The following is an 18,255-nucleotide window of genomic DNA, read 5'->3' as shown; positions in this document are numbered from 1 at the left end:
ATTCCTATGGAATTCCCTACCTCTGGAGGTCAGGCAGGTGCCAACTTTGTATTCCTTTCGACACCTCCTGAAAACGTCATTATTCCAGGAAGCCTTTCCTTAATCACCAGCCACGGTTCACTGTACATTTTGCTTCTTTTAAAATCTATTTTAAAGTGTTTTATTCTGTTTTTATTTTATTTTATCTTGTACACTGCTCTGAAATTTTGACTGGGGAGTGGTATATAAATATTGTAAATAAATAAATGAATAAAATAATTAACCAAATCTTTTGTTAATACAATTAGGGCAAGTGAAGAGCAGAAGAAGTATAGACTGTCCCCACTCTTTAAGCAGTAAGGGGGAGGTTGTAATCTGTATTTCCAGGAATATACCAAACTCAATAATCTGAGGGAAGGGGTGGGGGTAGAAGACAGGGGCTAATTCTAAGAATGTAAGAATACTCCAACAAGGAGACAGGAGATACAATCCTTTGGTAAAGTTACTCCATTACATGTGGGATGTAATTAATAGCTTCGTCCCACGTACCTGTTTCCCTCGAATGATCCCCTACAGTGCTAAAATGTCGCTGTTGTTGTTGTTGTTGCTACTGGGAGGCTAAATCCTTTGCATACCAGGAAATGGGTTTAAGGGGGGGAATGTAAAAATATCATAAAAAATCAACAGATGACCCAATCCGATTCAAACTTGATATGCTTAAAGCTCTCCTTAATATCTATTACTGTGCCAATTTTGATGTCTTTATCTTTAAAGCTTACGCAGATGTAAGCATTTAATTTTTCTTCAAATCCTGCTCCTGCGCCCCAGTGGCCTCTCGGAAAACAACAAATGATACGCTCGAAAACTAGTAGCAAAACATTGCACTTCTTTTGGTTAAGAACCGCAATTAAAGCAGGATGCATGGGAGTCCTTCACAATAAAAGCAGATAACAAGATGGAAAACTTCGGAGTCCTTTGCACGCATTTCGCAGTTATTGCACAGTATAACGCTGGTGTGATAAGGCTCGTAAACTTGAGAAGCCCAATTTAAAGTTGTGTGCAGAAAGCCTATGTTGTCTATTGTTAAGTACTAGACTAAAGAACTGTTCTTAGTTGAGTCCTCAGCTCAGGGGGTAGACCACATGCTCTGCAGGCATAGGGACTCAGTTCAATTCGTTCCATCATTTATTAGAAGGTAGGTAGACAAAATAGAGGTTTTTTTTATGGTAAACAACATCTAATTATATTGCATAAACTAGCATATACTTTCAAACATCCGGGTTGGATCCAGAATCTGCTATACATTGGTGGAGGAGCTCTGCTCATAGCAGGTACCTCTGTCTGATTTTTTAGGGATTCCCTTCTCCCAACACCACATTCATCAGGTAACAATTTCAGGGGACTGGAGGGGCTGTTGTGGGAAGGATGAGGCAGGGAAGCCCATTTCCACACATGCCTAAATCTGGATCCAGCCTACCATCTTTAAGTTGCATACACTCCATGTCAACAACCAGGTCCCAATAGTTTCTAATATTTAAAGCGCTGCAGCGCAGAGAACTAATTGTTTTTAAAATGTGAAGAAACTGTGCAAAAGAATGGCTTCACCCAGTAACAAAGGTAGGCCTACTTGGTGCAGACCAGATACTTGGGTGCACAAGGAAGTTTGAGAAGCAATTGAAAATATGCAGGCATGAACACCAGATGTTTAACCAGGAGGGCACACTCTAAGGCACACACATTTGTTAGAAGGGGGCTGACATACAAACTCTTGACTGATTCTTGACCAATTCATGAAAGTTCCTGCATTGAACTCAAGAGAGTTCCTGCTCTTGAAGGATGCATTGAATTCAATTAGAACAACCTCTGAGTAGGAAAAACAGCTGGACATATATATACCTGAAAACACACTCGGTTTTCAGTTATATACGTACAAATATATTGTGTAAATGTGCTTATCACATAGAGGATCAGGACTGGCTGCTTCTCCCTGTCAAGTGTACCTTGCCACAAGCCCAGGATTGCTGCCATGTACTGTGTGTAAAATGGCCCTGACACCTTAGAGAATCATTGCCCGTCTACTGCAACAGGCTTGAGTCACTATAAAGCAGCTTCATGTATACTTAATAGCATTAAAAGCATTGCTGGTTCTTGATTATTTAGCAACTGTAATTATATGTTCTATGGTTTTAGTGCTGTATTGACTTTATACTGTGAATCTATAGGATGGAAGCCACCATGGGTGGGTTTGACCCTTAAAGGGAACCCTACAAATATTTTAAACTTGTGAATGAATCTGGCTTCACAAGGGGTGGGAATAGCACTTAGTTTGATATAGCGAAGCCTTCAAGTAACATTACCCAGCTGTCAGAGTTGGACACTGTGCCCGCCTCATCTGAAGGATGGTCTATCTGCTCATTCCCCAGAGAGGGTCTGCCCCATTGCAGGGATGAAGGTGGCATCTATATAGTGGAGTCCTTCAGGCTACTTCCCTTAGTCTGAAACTTGTCTTGACAGCAAACTATGGGCGGGATAGGGAAGCCTGCCACCTAGTGACTGAAGGTGGCACTGCAGGCTTCAAACAAATGGGCACATTGAAATTAATTGAAATTAGTGAATGTGTTTTAAAAACCAAACAACCCTGAGATGTACATTCCCATGGTCCCTTTAGTATGCACACCACATTACAGGTGTCTGGGTTATATGGCAGTGGCAGAGATCCTCTTTTATTATAGAATACTTTTCAGATTTATCAAACAGTCAAGTTTCAGTTTCAAAACTTGCTCTGTGATGAAGCCTGGACTGAAAAGATTCCAACTAAAAACAGCAGTTTCCTAAGATTTTTCAGAGAGATTCAAATGAGCACCCTACTAACCTTATTGTCAGCTAATAGGTTTAAGATATTAAGGGCACAATCCTATGGTTGTGTCCTCACAGGCTGATCTTGTGTCCCTTTAACAGAGAGACTTGTCTAAATATGCAATAGGTAACAATTCTGTGGACCAACCGACTACTATGTGAGGGAGGGAGAGTTTTTGGTTATCTGTAGAAGACTGAACTAAACCCAAGCATTGGGGCGGGGGGGGGGGGAGAGAGATTGTTTCAAAAATTATGAAGCTCAAACACACCTGAGAATTCTTGGCCAACCAGATCTGCTAAAGATTCAAATTTACAGGGCAAGTATAAGTGGCCATAATCCAATCTCTTCCCTGCTCTCCTTTACTGCTATGCGTCTTTCAGAAGCCAACGGATCACAGATAAAGGTCTCTCTAACCACCCTTTGAGAGTGACCTCAAATTCAATTTGAATTCATCCAACACTACACATGCACCAAATACTCGAGCGTTCCCTACTCCGCTTACAATTGCTAGGATCATCGCCTTCAGAAGCCTGGAAAACATGCACTGACAGGTGGTAAAGTCCGCACATTTGCCACCCGCCCTGAACGGTTACCGGGAACGAGGGGGCCCCGCGTCCTGGCCTTCTCCCTGAAACCTTCGCCCCAGGCAGGAAGACGGGGACAACGGGCTGCGAGCGCAGCACCGAGGCAGGTCTCGTTCCGCGCTGTGCTTCCCAGCCCGGCGGCAGCCACCACAGCCACCTCTTCCATCCGCAGAAGTGCCCCGCAAGCCCGCGGAGAAGAGTTTCGCCCCGCCGACTGGCGAATAAAAGACCCAACGGTTCCAAGGGAGTGGGCTGCAGTGGGGCGCTCGCGCCCCCGGGGGAATTCGCGCCCCCGGGCCGCCCTCCGCCGGGGCCAACCGCGCGTAGGCGCAGTTCGCAAAGCCCGGGGCGCGCTCGCCCGGAGCACCGGCGGCAGCCCGAGGCTGTCCAGGGCAGCTTCGGCTCGCCAGGCTGCACGCCCAGCAACGCCGCCTTTGCAGCCCGAGCCGCGTCCAGCTCTACTCCGGAGCAAGTGCTCCGGCGCCTCCTCGCGAATGCGGCGTCGCCGGGCTGACAGCCTCAGAGCGGAGCTTCCTCGGGCCGAGGAGGGTCTTTTGCGCAGCGCCCCAGCTATTGCACCGCCGCCCCTTGTCCCCAGAACAGGCGGGACTCGCCTGGCAGCCCCGGACGCGCTCCGCCAGCGGCGCGGCACCCCCAGCCCAACTCCCCTCAGCCCCGCCGCGCCGCGCCGCGCCTCGGCTCCCGAGTCAGTCCCAGCGCTGAAGGCGAAGCCGAAGAAGCGCACTCACCCGGGCGGGCAGGGTGAGCGCCGCTCGCCTCAGCCTTCTCGCCGCCGAAAGTCGCGGCGCTGGCAGCGGCTGCTCCGCTCCTGCAGCCGCGCCTCCTCCTCCCGCGCTCCCTGCCCGGCGTGCGCGCCATCTGTTGCCAGCCCGCGGGCCTCCCGCGCCGCCGCCGCCGCCGCGCACGCGCTCGCTCGCTCGCTTGAGCGCGCCCTGCCCCGACGCGGCGTTTCTGTTCCGCGTGGGCGCTGCCTGCCGCGGCGAGGGGCGCGCCTGAGGAAAGTGGGTGGGTCAGCTCCCCGAGAGGAGCAGGCCTCGGGGCAGGCAGTCGGCCTGGTCGGCAGCCCCAACAGGATGAACTCTTCGGAGTAGTCCAGCTGTATTCAGCGGGGTCCGCTCCCAAGTCCACGTGCAGTGGACTGCAGTTTTACTTCGGAGGAAACCTTCTTGATGTCCGTGGGAGTTCACTCACTAGGATCCGGTTGCACAGAAGACGAAGGCTGCAATGCAGTCCCATGCGCGCTGTGGAAAGGTAGCCCACGAGGAAAAAAATCCATGTAAGTATATGGATTTAGGGGGGCAACTCAAAGATCACCCAAAACGTGCAAGCTGGCGCATCATTTTGTGGTTATAAAGATAGTTTCTGCTACGGGATATGGAAGATCACAGGCATCCTGATCGTGCTGAGTTCTGCGGAGCATTATGCACCAATAAGTGTGCATAATGCAGCGAAAAGGGTGCCCAGTAAGAACTGCCAGCTTCAAACAAATGTGGAGCAATCAGACCACCACCTGGAGAGCTGCACAAAGGGGAGACCTTAACGGGACTATCGTTAAACGGCAGCAAATAGTAACTTCATGTAGGGGGCAATCCTGTGTATGTTGAGACAGAAAAAATGTCCATGCTGGTACTCACAGGGCTTTTTTTCTGTCTCCACAAGGATTGTGCCCGTATGGTGTATGGAAGTAGGGGCGGAGGCGGAGTTGGTTTTTCTGCCTCATGCCTCCAAATGGCTTGGGCACATTCCACCAGTGTTGGCTGGCCCAGCATCAGCATGGTGGGCAGCTTCATCCCACAACCAGGGCCGGTGCCAGACTATTTTGCGCCCTAGGCAGGCGCGCTGTACTGAAACCGCCCCCTGCGCCTACTCCTGACTTTGAAGCCAGGACGCTGGGGTTGAGGGGCGGTGCAGTGGCTTCAGAATGGCACGCCTGGGTGCGCCGTTCTGAAGCTGCCACCCCGCCCCCCAACCCCAGCATCCTGGCTTTGAAGCCAGGGCACTAGGGTTGCGGGGCGGAGGCTTCAAAGCAGTGCGCCCGGAAGTGGCTTCCAGGCACGCTGTTCTGAAGCCGTCGCCCCCCCCCCAACCCCAGTGTCCTGGCTTCGGAGCCAGGAGCGGCTTTCGGCCGGGCGGTGGCTTCGAAGCCAGGACGCTGGGGTTGGGGGCTGCCGGGGGGCGGCGGCGGCTTTGGAACAGCGCTTGGAAGCTGCTCTAGGAGAGCAGCTTCCGGTTGCGCCATTCGGCGCCCTCCTTGGCACTCTGGGCTGCCGCCTGAGCTGCCCCTATGGCAGTGCCGGCCCTGCCCACAACTACATTAGCCCTGCTGCAGCCAACAACCTTCCACTGCCCCTAAGCACTGGGCAAGAGGATTCAGCACAGCAGGCTGAAAAGTAGCTATGTATGTATATAGAATCATAGAATAGTACCTGAACTGATGGCTGCCCAGCTCTTGAAGGCCTCTAGTGTGGGAGAGCCCACAACCTCCTTCGGTAACTGGTTCCATTGTCATACTGCTCTAACAGTCAGGAAGTTTTTCCTGATGTCCAGCCAGAATCTGGCTTCCTGTCACTTGAGTCCATTATTTCATGTCCTGCACTCTGGGGGAAATATAGGCTGGAAAATGAAGTGGCTTGTTTGATACATTATTAAAATTTTAATAACCACCCAATACTGTGCAAAATTATTTAATAGGTTTATATACTGCCGAACATAATATCTCTAAAATATTTCTATTTAGGTTCAAGATTGAAATCAGTGGACTTAAGCAGGCCTTGTTCTCACTAAATCTGCATTTGCTCCAATATGTGTTACAGCCGGTAGCACATATCGTGTTACAGAACTGGGACAGGTCAGGAATCACTTCTTTGATACCTGCAACACCTACCAGTGATAATTCAGTTTGCAGTCTCCATCTTGAGAGTGTGTTTAAGCTGCAGACCTCATGGTCACAACATCATTTGTACTGCTTTGTTTTCCCCTGCCCCTGTTTTTATACTATCCAGCCTGATGAAGAGTTCTAGAGAACTCAAAACCTTGCAGTCTTTTATGGCATTTTGATTGATCTTAACAAAGATGTTGCCTAACTGTAGATTTCGGAAAAAAAGAAATGTAAAAATGTGGGTGGCAAACCACTGGGGAAGCAACAGCATCACACACCCAGAGATGTGCGATGTCCATAACCATTGCTTGTGCCTGATTTGTTGTGTACTCGGAACCCAGGCAACATGGCTTGTTGGAGGGGAAAACAACCCTCCAATCATTCATGGGCTGTTGTAGGGTTATCGGGGGGGGGGGGGTTGTTGTTTCAACAACAACAACATCAACCTAGTTGGAAAGGTCAATCAAACACAAAAAGGTGTCACCCTGTTTTACTCTGTGCTGGACTGTCAGTGGTAGCATTAGGGCTGAATCTTGGGGCATAAGTCTAGGGTTCATGTGCAGCAGCTTGCCCAAAATATACCAGAAGCCAACCCCCACCCCAGGTTTGGGTGACCATATGGAAGGGAGGACAGGGCTCCTGTATCTTTAACAGTTGTGTAGAAAAGGGAATTTCAGCAGGTGTCATTTGTATGCATGTAGCACCTGCTGAAAGTCCCTCTTCATCACAACAGTTAAAGCTGCAGGAGCCCTGCTCTCTTTTGTATGTGGTCCAGAAGGCATGGGTCCTGCAGCTTTAACTGTTGTGATGAAAAGGAAATTTCTCCAGGTGCTGCATGCATACAAAGGACACCTGCTAAAATCCCCTTTTCTATACAACTGTTAAAGATACAGGAGCCCTGTCCTCCTTTCCATATGGTCACCCTAGTTTGAGTCTCCCTGAACTACTTGGTTCCTGGAATTCTACAAACACAGCTTGCCGGGGGGGGGGGGGGTTAAAAAAAGGAGGAAAAGCCACCAGTGATACAAACTGAAAGGTGTTCTTCGGGTGAATTTAAGATAAAAGTAAAGGGGGAGCAGGAACCTTGAGAAGTTGCTCATCAGCAGTTAGCACCTGGACAACAGACTGAACAGACATACAGCTCCCTCACCACTGTGGTGAGTTGCATTGTATTTCCTCTTAAATACCAGTAACCATGCATAAATTTCCATCTATACATATAAATCAGCATATGCAACTTCTATGCAAATAAGTATCCTCTTCTGTTCTCTTTGGGGGGGGGGATGCAAATTTTTTTGCTGATGTCTAAGGGGCCACCCTAGCTGTGTAGCACAGGATGGGGGCAGGGCGGCAAATCCAGCCCTCTGAGGTTTCCCAGAAGATGAGGTGCCTTTCCCCCCAGCCACCGGTTTTTGGGGGTGTTTTTTGCGGTGTTCGTGCAGTTTTTTTCTCCATTCCAAAAGGTTGCTTAGGACACAATCTTATGCATGTTTAGACGTTAAAAAAAAGTCCTACAACTCCCAGCATTCCCTAACCAGCCATGCCAGCTGGGGGATGCTGGGAGTTGTAGGACATTTTTTCTGTCTTAACATGCATAGGATTGTGCCCTTAGTTCCTGGCACAATCCTATGCATTTTTTGTATTTTGGCCCCACCCACTTTTGCTTTCAGCTCCACCCACCACTGGAATGTAGTCCCCAGAGCATCACTGAAAGGGATTCTGCCCCAGCTGTATAGGAACTGCTTTTGCATGGGCTGTTAAAAAACACACATAAAACAACTGACTTGTCACTTAGGGCTCATCTACACCAAGCAGGATCTTCCACTATGAAAGCGGTATATAAAAGGCAGGAGCCACACGACTGCTTCATAGTGGTATTGAAGTGCACTGCCAACAGTTGGGGCCCATGGACACATCTACACCAAGCAGGATATAACACTATGAAAGAGGTACGAAAGCAGAATATGTTATGTGTCAATGGGTCCCAACAGTTGTCAGTGCACTTCAATACTGCTATAAAGCAGCAGTGTGGCTCCTGCCTTTCATATACCACTTTCATATCCTGCTTGGTGTAGATGAGCCCCTAGCTTAATTATACAATACTTCTAGTTAGAAGACTCTGCACACTCCATCCCTTTGCTGCCTAAAGGGGTCCATGATAACCTTTTGCACATGCCCCCGCCCCAAGCTTCCTGTTAGTTGTGATTCCTAATTGGATGAATTAAATGTTTTCTGTAATGCTTTCATAAGTATTTTATATTGTGTCGTCCAGGGTCTGCAGGGAGCATTAAAATATAATAATTTGGAGCTATGTAGACGTCTTCCGCTTTCTAGTCCTGATCCTTTTGCCTGAAAATGAAAGATTCAGCAAGATATTGCAATCTGTTTGACCTCCCTGAGTAAAGACATTGTATGCTGACTTTATGTTACAGCCAGCTAATTCCTTGCTTGAGAGGAAGGCGAAGGGAACGGCAAACTTTCACAAGAAAAATGATCTGCTTGACATCTGGCCTCAGACTGAGAAATGAACATATATTCGGCTATGGGGTGGTAATAAATGTAATAAATAATGTAATAAATAAATGTAATAAATAAATAAAATCAACTGTAAACATTTCATTTTTGCCACTTTGTGGCCCAGTTTTGGTAAGTGATGCCTTCATTTGAGCCAAAATTTACCCAGCTGCATAAGACTTTGCAATCCCTTGGGGAGTGTCATCAACATGCTACTTGCTTTTACATTATGCTCTCTTTGCCCTCTTCCAAGCAGACAAGACAGATGTGAGAAGTCATCGAGGAAGATTTAAAATGATACCCATCGGTTTTCATCTTCTGAGAAAGCCAAAGCTTGTTCTACAGATTTCACAGCTAAATAAAAATGTGAAATGACAAGGGATTACACGATGCATGTGCACTATTGTGAGTTGTTCTCCCTTCATGATTTCTGGTAATCTGTGTTTTTATTTCTGCCTGCAGGCTTTGACATTGTGACATATTGGGACATCAGGAAAAGAGAAATTGAACTGAAGAAAAAGCACACATATCTGGCAGCAAACCAGATGCGAAATATCCTCTATGAGCTCTGATTTTGCTGGCTGCAGAGGATGAAAAAAGGTAACAAACACAACAACATCAACAACAACGCTCTTGTACCAGCCTGCTGGTTAAAAATCTGTCTTCATCATATGACCTGAAACCCTCCCAGTGTATGAAGATCCCCAGGAAATGTAAAAACACAGAAACTACCAGGGCTAAATTTGAGCCCCTTGGCCTCATCCTGAGGATAACATAAAAGTTAGTTACTTTCACTGAGTGAGTTTGGCATACATGATAGAAAGAGCACCTTTTATCAGCTTAGACTGATATACCAACTAGGGATGTGCTCCGCTTCTAATCGGACCGGCGAATTAGAAGCGGAGCGGGGTGCTTCGCCTCCCCTTAAGGCAGAGGTGAAGAGGATTGGGGGGCCGGCGGAGCGTGGCGAAGAGGATCGAGGTGAAGGCGGATCCTTCGCCTCGATCCGGAGCTCCGCCGGAAAGGTAAGTGGGGTTTACCGGGCCCTGTCGCTGTCGCCCATGTGGCGACGGCGGCAGGGCCCGGCAAACCCCCCTCCCTTACCTGCCTCTGTCTGCGGTCCCTCGGCTTCTTCAATTGAGCCCGCGGTTCAACCAGGAAGTCTAGGCCGCACTTGCTGCCCAGACTTCCTGGCTGAACCGCGGGCTCAATTGAAGAAGCCGACGGACCGCGGATGGAGGCAGGTAAGGCCCCCCTCCCCCTTGGTCCCTTACTGGGCTCTGCTGCCGTTGCTGCACAGGCGGCGACGGCGGCAGGGCCCGGCAAACCCCCCTCCCTTACCTGCCTCCGTCTGGCGAGTGGGGTAAGGGGTTTACCGGGCCCTGTCGCTGTCGCCCATGCGGCGACGGCGGCAGGGCCCGGCAAACCCCCCCTCCCTTACCTGCCTCCGTCTGTGGTCCCTCGGCTTCTTCAATTGAGCCCGCGGTTCAACCAGGAAGTCTAGGCCGCACTTGCTGCCCAGACTTCCTGGCTGAACCGCGGGCTCAATTGAAGAAGCCGACGGACCGCGGATGGAGGCAGGTAAGGCCCCCCTCCCCCTTGGTCCCTTACCGGGCTCTGCCGCCATCGCTGCACGGGCGGCGACGGCGGCAGGGCCCGGTAACCCCCCCGCCCTCCTCTCCCGGCCTTACCTGGTGCCACTCCCCTCCACTGCGGAGCTCCGATTCGGAGCCGGAGCTCCGCGGCGAAGAGGAGCGGAGTATGGGCGGAGCGGTGCGGGCCGATCTGAAATTTTCGGATCGGCCCGAGGAGGCGGGGCGGGGGGTCCGTGCACACCCCTAATACCAACTGCACCCTTATCTGGACAGAGTTAGCCTAGCTACAGTTATCCATGCTCTGATAACCTCTCATTTGGATTACAACAATGTGTTATACGTGGGGCTGCCTTTGAAAATGGTCCAGAAACTTCAACTGGTACAAAACAGGGCAGCCCACCTACTAACAGGGACCTTCCGACAAGACCACATCACGCCAGTACATTGGCTGCCAGTCCAGGTCCGGGCCTGATTCAAAGTGCTAGTATTAACATTTAAAGCCCTAAACGGCTTGGGGCCAGGCTATCTGAAGGAACGCCTCCTCCCGTATATACCTGCCCGGACCCTAAGGTCATCCTCAGGGGTCCTTCTCTGTGAGCTCCTGCCAAAGGAAGTGAGGCCGGTGGCTACCAGGAGCGGGGCCTTCTCTGCTGTGGCACCCCGGCTGTGGAATGAGCTCCCTAAGGAGGTTCGCTTGGCACCTAAATTATATGCTTTTAGACGCCAGGTGAAGACCTTTTTATATACATTTTAAAAATGTAATAAATAAATAAATAAATAAATATTCTCCCAGCATTTTAACAGTCTATAAATAAATTTTAACTTGGTGTTTTAAATTTGTAATTTTGCATTGCTGCTGTTTTTATCTGGTTGAGCTTTTATATTGTATTTTATATTATGGCTTTATACTGTTGTTTTATACTTTGAATGTTTTTATTTTTTGTGAACTGCCCAGAGAACTCCGGCTATTGGGCGGTATAGAAATGTAATTAATTAATTAATTAATTAATAGCTAAAAAGACAATCTCCCTGCTGCTACAATTTTTAACCTGTGCTATCCCTATTCTGTAAGGATACAGTTTGGCTAACGGACAAGTGTGAAAAGGTAGTGATTGGAGGTGGAGGTAGAAGCAAGTGTGGCTCAATCCAGTAGGCCATGTAGATGCCAGTCTGGGTCAACTGGGAGATCCTTCAAGGAAAAGAACAATTCTACCAATCCTTCGGGCAAGAGGGAGTCAGGTGTGGAGACGACTGTTTCTTGACTGCAGCTCCTTGTCACTAACTCCATATAAGTATCCTTTCATTTGGAACCAGGAAAAGGAGCTGCAATTGAGGAAAAAACTAAAGAGGGAGAATACAGGTCCTTCCTGCTACACATCCTGATGTCTGCTTGAGAAGAATTCAATTGTCCCCTCAAAACAAGTTGCTTTTAGCTGGCCCTGTGCAGGTGCTGCTTCCTGTCTGGGTGCTTGCCTGATTTCATCGCTCACATCAGCTTGTATATTTGCAAATAGAACAGATACCACTCCCACAAAAAAGAGTACTCTCTCCTCATAGGTAAACTAATCCTGCATTAGGTAGCACCTGGATCTTTCAGGTACTTGGGGATATGAAGGACGTGAAACAATACATGTAATAGTAGGGAAATCTATATCGGCAGTCTGCAGAACGTAAGAGAATGATCCTGGGCCTTGTCCTTCACATTTACAGCTTTAAAAAACAAAGCAAAAACTAAACTTAGGCCAATATATATAAAAAGAAAACCTAACCTTGGAAGAAGAGATGCATATGCTCCCAGGCACCCCTGAACTGCCCGTGTGTGTGCTCGGGTGGGCGGGCGTAGCGGCGACGGTGCCTTCATGAAAGCCCGCAACTGCGCTCCTTCCGCTGTAGATAGTCGGTGTTGTGGGCTGTAGCTGCTTAAGCGTCCCCAAGGAGTCAAAACCAAGGAAAGTTCCTAGGCTGATCCACAAAGCTTTATTGCAAACAATTAACACTTCTGTAACAAAACTAGGCACCTTTATGGGAAAATCCACCCTAGGCAACGCTATGAAAACTAAGCAAAACAATTGACCGTTCAAAGGAAAGAAAAGGCTTTTCAAAGGTCCCAAGTTTCAAGGTGGAGGAGGGAGCGTGGACACCTTCTCACGCAATCTCTCTGACTGTCTCTTTGCTGCTAATCTCGCTGAACGTTTTAACTTCCGGCAATTCCTAGCATCCAGTAATGTTTTGGAATGTTCACCCCTGGAAGTTGACTCCCTGTCTCCTTAGAGCGTAGGATCTGGCCTTGGGGAGACAGACTCTGGGAGGGGCACATTCGCAGCTGGAGGCTCTTCCGTGTGAACTTCGTCCTTGGCATCTTCTGAATCAGAATCTGTTTCTTTTTTAAAAAAAAAAAATTATTTATTACTACATAAAATACAAACCAACATAACAATTAACATACTAATGCACCAAATTACTTGAATATACAATTGTTAACACATAATGCTTTATCATAACATAATCCAAAATAATTCAACAAATAACAAGTGCTCCCCCTTCCTTCCGGGATCATTCCTGTTTCCAAAATGTTAACACCTCTTCTGCTGGTGGTTTCCCACTTCCCTTAGAAAACACAAATATTAGTAACTGCTTCCAAATTTCCTCAAAAGCATTCGTTTTTGCTATACCTTTTCTCACTTTTATGTTACATGTTAATTTATCATTAATAGCAATCTCCCATACTTCTTTATACCACTCTTCAATACAATAATCACCTTGAATCTTCCAGTTCCTAGCTACAATCAACCTTGCTGCAGTCAGCAAATTCGTTATCAATTCCTTGATTTCTTGACTACATTTAAAATCTTCATGTAGTGAGAGTAATGCAACTCTTGGTGTTTCTTCTATTTTCATTCCAACAATTTCTTCAATCTCAGAGAACACCATCTTCCACAACTTTTGCACATATTTACATTCCCACAACATATGTAAATACGTTCCTTTTTCACCACAGCCTCTCCAACAATTTGCTGAATGCTGATTATTTATCTTATTTAATCTAACCGGGGTTAGATACCACCTCCATATAATTTAATAATAATTCTCCTTTATTCTCACTGACATATTTCTCAACACTCTTTGTCTCCATAGTCCTTCCCAACTCTGCTGTCCTATCTGTACCTTCAGATCTGTCTCCAAACCAATTTTCCTACACTATCCATCAAGCCTTTCTCAAGTAATATACTATATATTTGACTCATTAAACCTTTTGTCACTGTATTTTCTCCCTTATCAATTTCTTTTTTAACAATTAATTTCTCAAACTTCGACATCTCTCTATACTCTCCATTTTCTCTTACCCAATTTTTAGTCCATTGTTCCAATTGCCAATAATTTAACCTTTAATTTTCTATCTTTTAAAACCTCTTCCATCTCTTCTCTTGTATTCATCTCTCTTAACCATTCTCTTAATTTCATTTTATTTTTCTCTATTAAAACTTTACTTAATCTACTCTTTAAGTCCTCAGGGAAATTCTTTAACATTATTACCGGTGTTAAAGGGGAGCTGCTCGGAAGCAGCTCCTTTTTATATTTACTCCAAATTTCCCAATGGAACTTCAAGAGCGGATTACCTATATTTTCAACACATTTTCTACCTCCTTCCTTAAAAAATACATTATCCAGAATTAATTCTATATTACTTATGGTTTTATCCTCCATCCAATCTAAATCTCCTACTCCTAAAATTGCTTCTACAATATGTCTTAACCTATTTGCTACATAGTATAGGTTGATGTTTGGGAGTCCCAATCCTCCCTTTTTTTGGCTTAAATACCATTTACTCTTATTTATCCTTGCTTTCTTTTCCGCATTACAATAATTATTTATAATATTCTGCCAACTTTTTAACTCTAAATCTAAGATTTTTATTGGCAGCATCCTAAAAACAAAATTAATCTTTGCTAAAATCTTCATCTTTATTAATGCTATTCTTCCAAACCATGATAGGTTCAATCTTTTATATTTTTTCAATTTTACTAATATCTCTTTTTTCAAACCATTTAAATTCTCTTTTTCTAAATTCTCTAAATTTTTAGTAATTCTAATTCCCAAATATCTAATCTGTTCTTTAATTCTCATTTCTGTTTCTTTTCCTTCCCATTCCTTCTCCTCCTTTTTAGTATAATTAAACAACATCAACTCTGATTTTGACCAATTTATTCTTAACCCTGTAGTTTCTTCAAATTCTTTCAACTGCTGTTTAATTCTTTCCATCTTTCCTACTAGATTTTTAATAGTTAACAATGTATCGTCCGCAAACATGTTCAGTTTTATTTTTTTAATACTATCTATCCCTTCTATCTCCCCATCATCTCTTATTGCATTTGCCAATAATTCCATAACCAGTACAAACAGGACAGGCGAGAGTGGACATCCTTGTCTTGTCCCTCTGGCTAGTCGTATCTTACCTGTAACTCCATCATTTACTACCACTACGGCTGTATTTTGAGAGTATAACTGCTCTATTATAGCTTTAAATTTATTTCCAAATCCCATTTTATTTAAAACCATCTTTAATGCTTGCCAACTCACACAATCAAAAGCCTTAAAAAAAACCAGCGCTAAAATTCCCGCTTTGATCTTTAACTTTTTTATCCCCTGTATTGCATTTAAGACTCTTCCCACTAAATTGTGCATTTGTCTGCCTGCTATAAATCCACATTGGTCTTCCCCTATATAATTAGCTATAAAGTTATTTAGTCATTTTGCTAAAATAGTTGAAATTTTTTTAGCATCTTGATTTATTAACGAGATCAGTCTATATGAATCAGGGAGAGTCAAATCCTTATCTGGCTTTGGAATTAAAATTATTAACGAATGCTCCCATGATTCTGGAGTCCTCTCTCCTTCCAATATGGCATTATATAATTTCAATAATTTTGGCACTAATAACGATTTAAAAACTTTATAATACTCTGGTCCTAGACCGTCTACCCCAGGTGATTTACCCACTTTCAACTTCTCTATAACCCCTTCTATTTCACTTTGAGATATAGTTCTTTCCATTAATTCTTTATGTTCTTTTTCCAATCCCTTCTTTATATATTTTTCCACATACACTTCCATCCTCTTCTTCAGAGTATCTTTTCCCTTATATAATTCTTCGTACAATTCCTGAAAATTTTTTATTTTATCTTTCATTGTGTGACAATGATTCCCTTGCTTATCTTTCACTATTCCTATCCCATTCTTGGCTTTTTCCTTTTGTGTGAGTCTAGCAAGCATTCTAGAATTTTTATTACTATTTTCGAAATATTCTCTTTTCATGTAAATTAAATTTTTCTGAACTTCTTCTAAATTTATATTCTCTAATTCTTTTTTCTTTGCTTGTAATTCTATTAGTTTATGTTTATTTTTAGATTGCCAATATTCTTTCTCCAAATTTTTAATCTCTTCCTCTAACTTTTTTTGCATTGCAACCTGTTGCCTCTTTAAATTACATGTTTCCCTAATACAAATCCCTCTTGTTACAGCCTTCATCGTATCCCAAACAATTGCCATTGCTATTCCTCCCTTTTCATTTATTTCCCAGGTTTCTGACAATTCCTTTTGCATTTTTTCAACCACTTTACTATATTTAAATATCTTTGTATTCAATTTCCACCTTAGCGCTTCTCTATAATCCTTTCTAACTGTGAAATCTAAACTTACCGATGCATGATCTGTTACTCTAATTACCCCTAATTCCATTCTACATACCTTAGTTGCAAACTCTCTAGAGACAAAGATATGATCTATCCTAGAATACATATGATGGACTGGAGAATAGTAAGTAAAGCCAGGATCAGCCCCCTTGAGAAATCGCCACCCATCAACAAAATCCTTTTCCTTAATTAATTTGTTTAAAATAGTAATGTTATTCCTCTTTTCTGCACTAGTGGGGTTTGACCTGTCCACTCTGTTATCCATAACCATATTAAAATCTGCAGCCAAAATAACATATCCCTCCTTAAATTCTTCTATTTCTCTAAATAATTCTTTATAAAATTCTCTTTGTCTCTCATTTGGGGCATAAACATTAACCAAAGTATATGTTTTACCTTCAATTTGGCCCTTTATCAAAAGATATCTACCTTTCCCATCCTTTTTAATATTCTCCAGGGTAAATCCACTTCTTTTTGAAATCAAAATGGCCACTCCATTTTTTTTGAGGTCCCCAACGACTTTTCATAATAGACTGACCATTTCAGACGAATTTCATTTACCCCATCGTTACATTGATGCGTTTCCTGCAAAAAAAATAATATCAGAACCTTCTCTATTTAGCAATTGTTCAATTCTCCTTTTCATGACTGCCCCCAGACCTTTGACATTGAGCGTTGATATTTTTATATTCTTATCCGTACTTAGTTCTTTGATGTTCTTCCCGATCCCTTGTGCACTGAAACTCAAATTTACATACATAAAAACATAAAACCCCTTTCAAATCCCTCCCTCCCCCCCACCCATACACCTCTCCCCCCCTCCTATATCTTCCCCCCCCCACTAAATCCCCGGCAGTCTAGCACTCCGGCCATTATTTATTAAACCTTGGGGGCGGGAATAAAGCCAGCAATCTAGAACCAGCAAGCCTTCTAATTAATTCAATACTACTTATCATCTCAGTCTTGTCCAATTTACTTCCCACTAGCTGCAGCTCCTCTTTCTCCGCCGTCATCATCCTTTGAACCAGCGCCATCGCCATCTCGGGGATCCAGGTCTAAACTTTGGAGTAACTCCATCCCTTGCTGCAAAGAGGAAACCTTTTAATGTTTCCCCTTATACATAAACCGCAGAAAAACCGGGTAGCCCCAAGTGTAGTTTATCGATCTTCTCTTGAGCTCCGTTGTTATCGGCTTGACACTGCATCTCCAATTTATAGTTTGTTGACAGAGATCATTGTAGACTTGAACTGTAACTCCTTGAAACTTCAGCTCCCCCAATGATCTCAGCTTGCCCATAAGCTGCTCTTTTTTAAAATAATTTGAAAATTTCAGCAGGATATCTCTTGGAGTTGAACCGCGTCTGAAGCCTCCAACCCTGTGAACGCGCTCCACGTCATCTTCTTCAATTCCCAGGGTTGGGGCCAGTTCTTTAAACCAACGTGGCAACATCTTTCTGAGGTCCTCCCCTTGCTTCTCCACAAAGTTACGAAGACGAACTGACAATCTTCTATTTTGATCCTCCAGAGAAATCAACCTCTTCTCGTGCTCATTAAATTCCAAGTCATGCTTTTCCTGCAACTGTTGCACTTGCTTTCTCATCTGATCCACTTCTGTTTTAAGAGACTTTATTTGCTTATCATTATTAGCAATCTCTGTAGCTAATTGATCCACACGCTTATTTATTTTTCCAGCTTGTTCATTAATTCTCCCAAAAATTGCTTCTTTTGTGCCTTTCAGCAATTCTCTCAGTTCAGCAACAGTTGCAGGCTGTGAGTCTGGCACAGACTTTTCGATTCTCCGTCACTTTCCTCGCTATCTCCGTCAGAATCAGTTAATTTTTGGAGGCGCGCAGCGGTATTATTTGAAGGGCGTCTTCTCTGCCACTTGGATTTACCGACCTGTTTCTTCCTTGGTGGCATAGGTTGGATTTTATCTTTTTTTCCCGGGCTATTCTCTTACTTTCACTTTTAACATAAACAATTGCCATTTCGCAACTGAGCACTCTGGCGGGGGATTTATTGCCGTAATTAAACAGTAGTTACTCAAGTGGGGTTATCGCCATCAATCACTTTCCTGACGCTGGCTTTCTTCCAACAAGCTTTCCATTCCAGAATAACACACTCCGTCAGAGAGAGTA

The sequence above is a fragment of the Elgaria multicarinata genome, chromosome 10, assembly GCF_023053635.1.
Source record: "Elgaria multicarinata webbii isolate HBS135686 ecotype San Diego chromosome 10, rElgMul1.1.pri, whole genome shotgun sequence".
Classification (NCBI taxonomy): domain Eukaryota; kingdom Metazoa; phylum Chordata; class Lepidosauria; order Squamata; family Anguidae; genus Elgaria; species Elgaria multicarinata.
Note: the sequence above shows the minus strand (reverse complement) of the source record.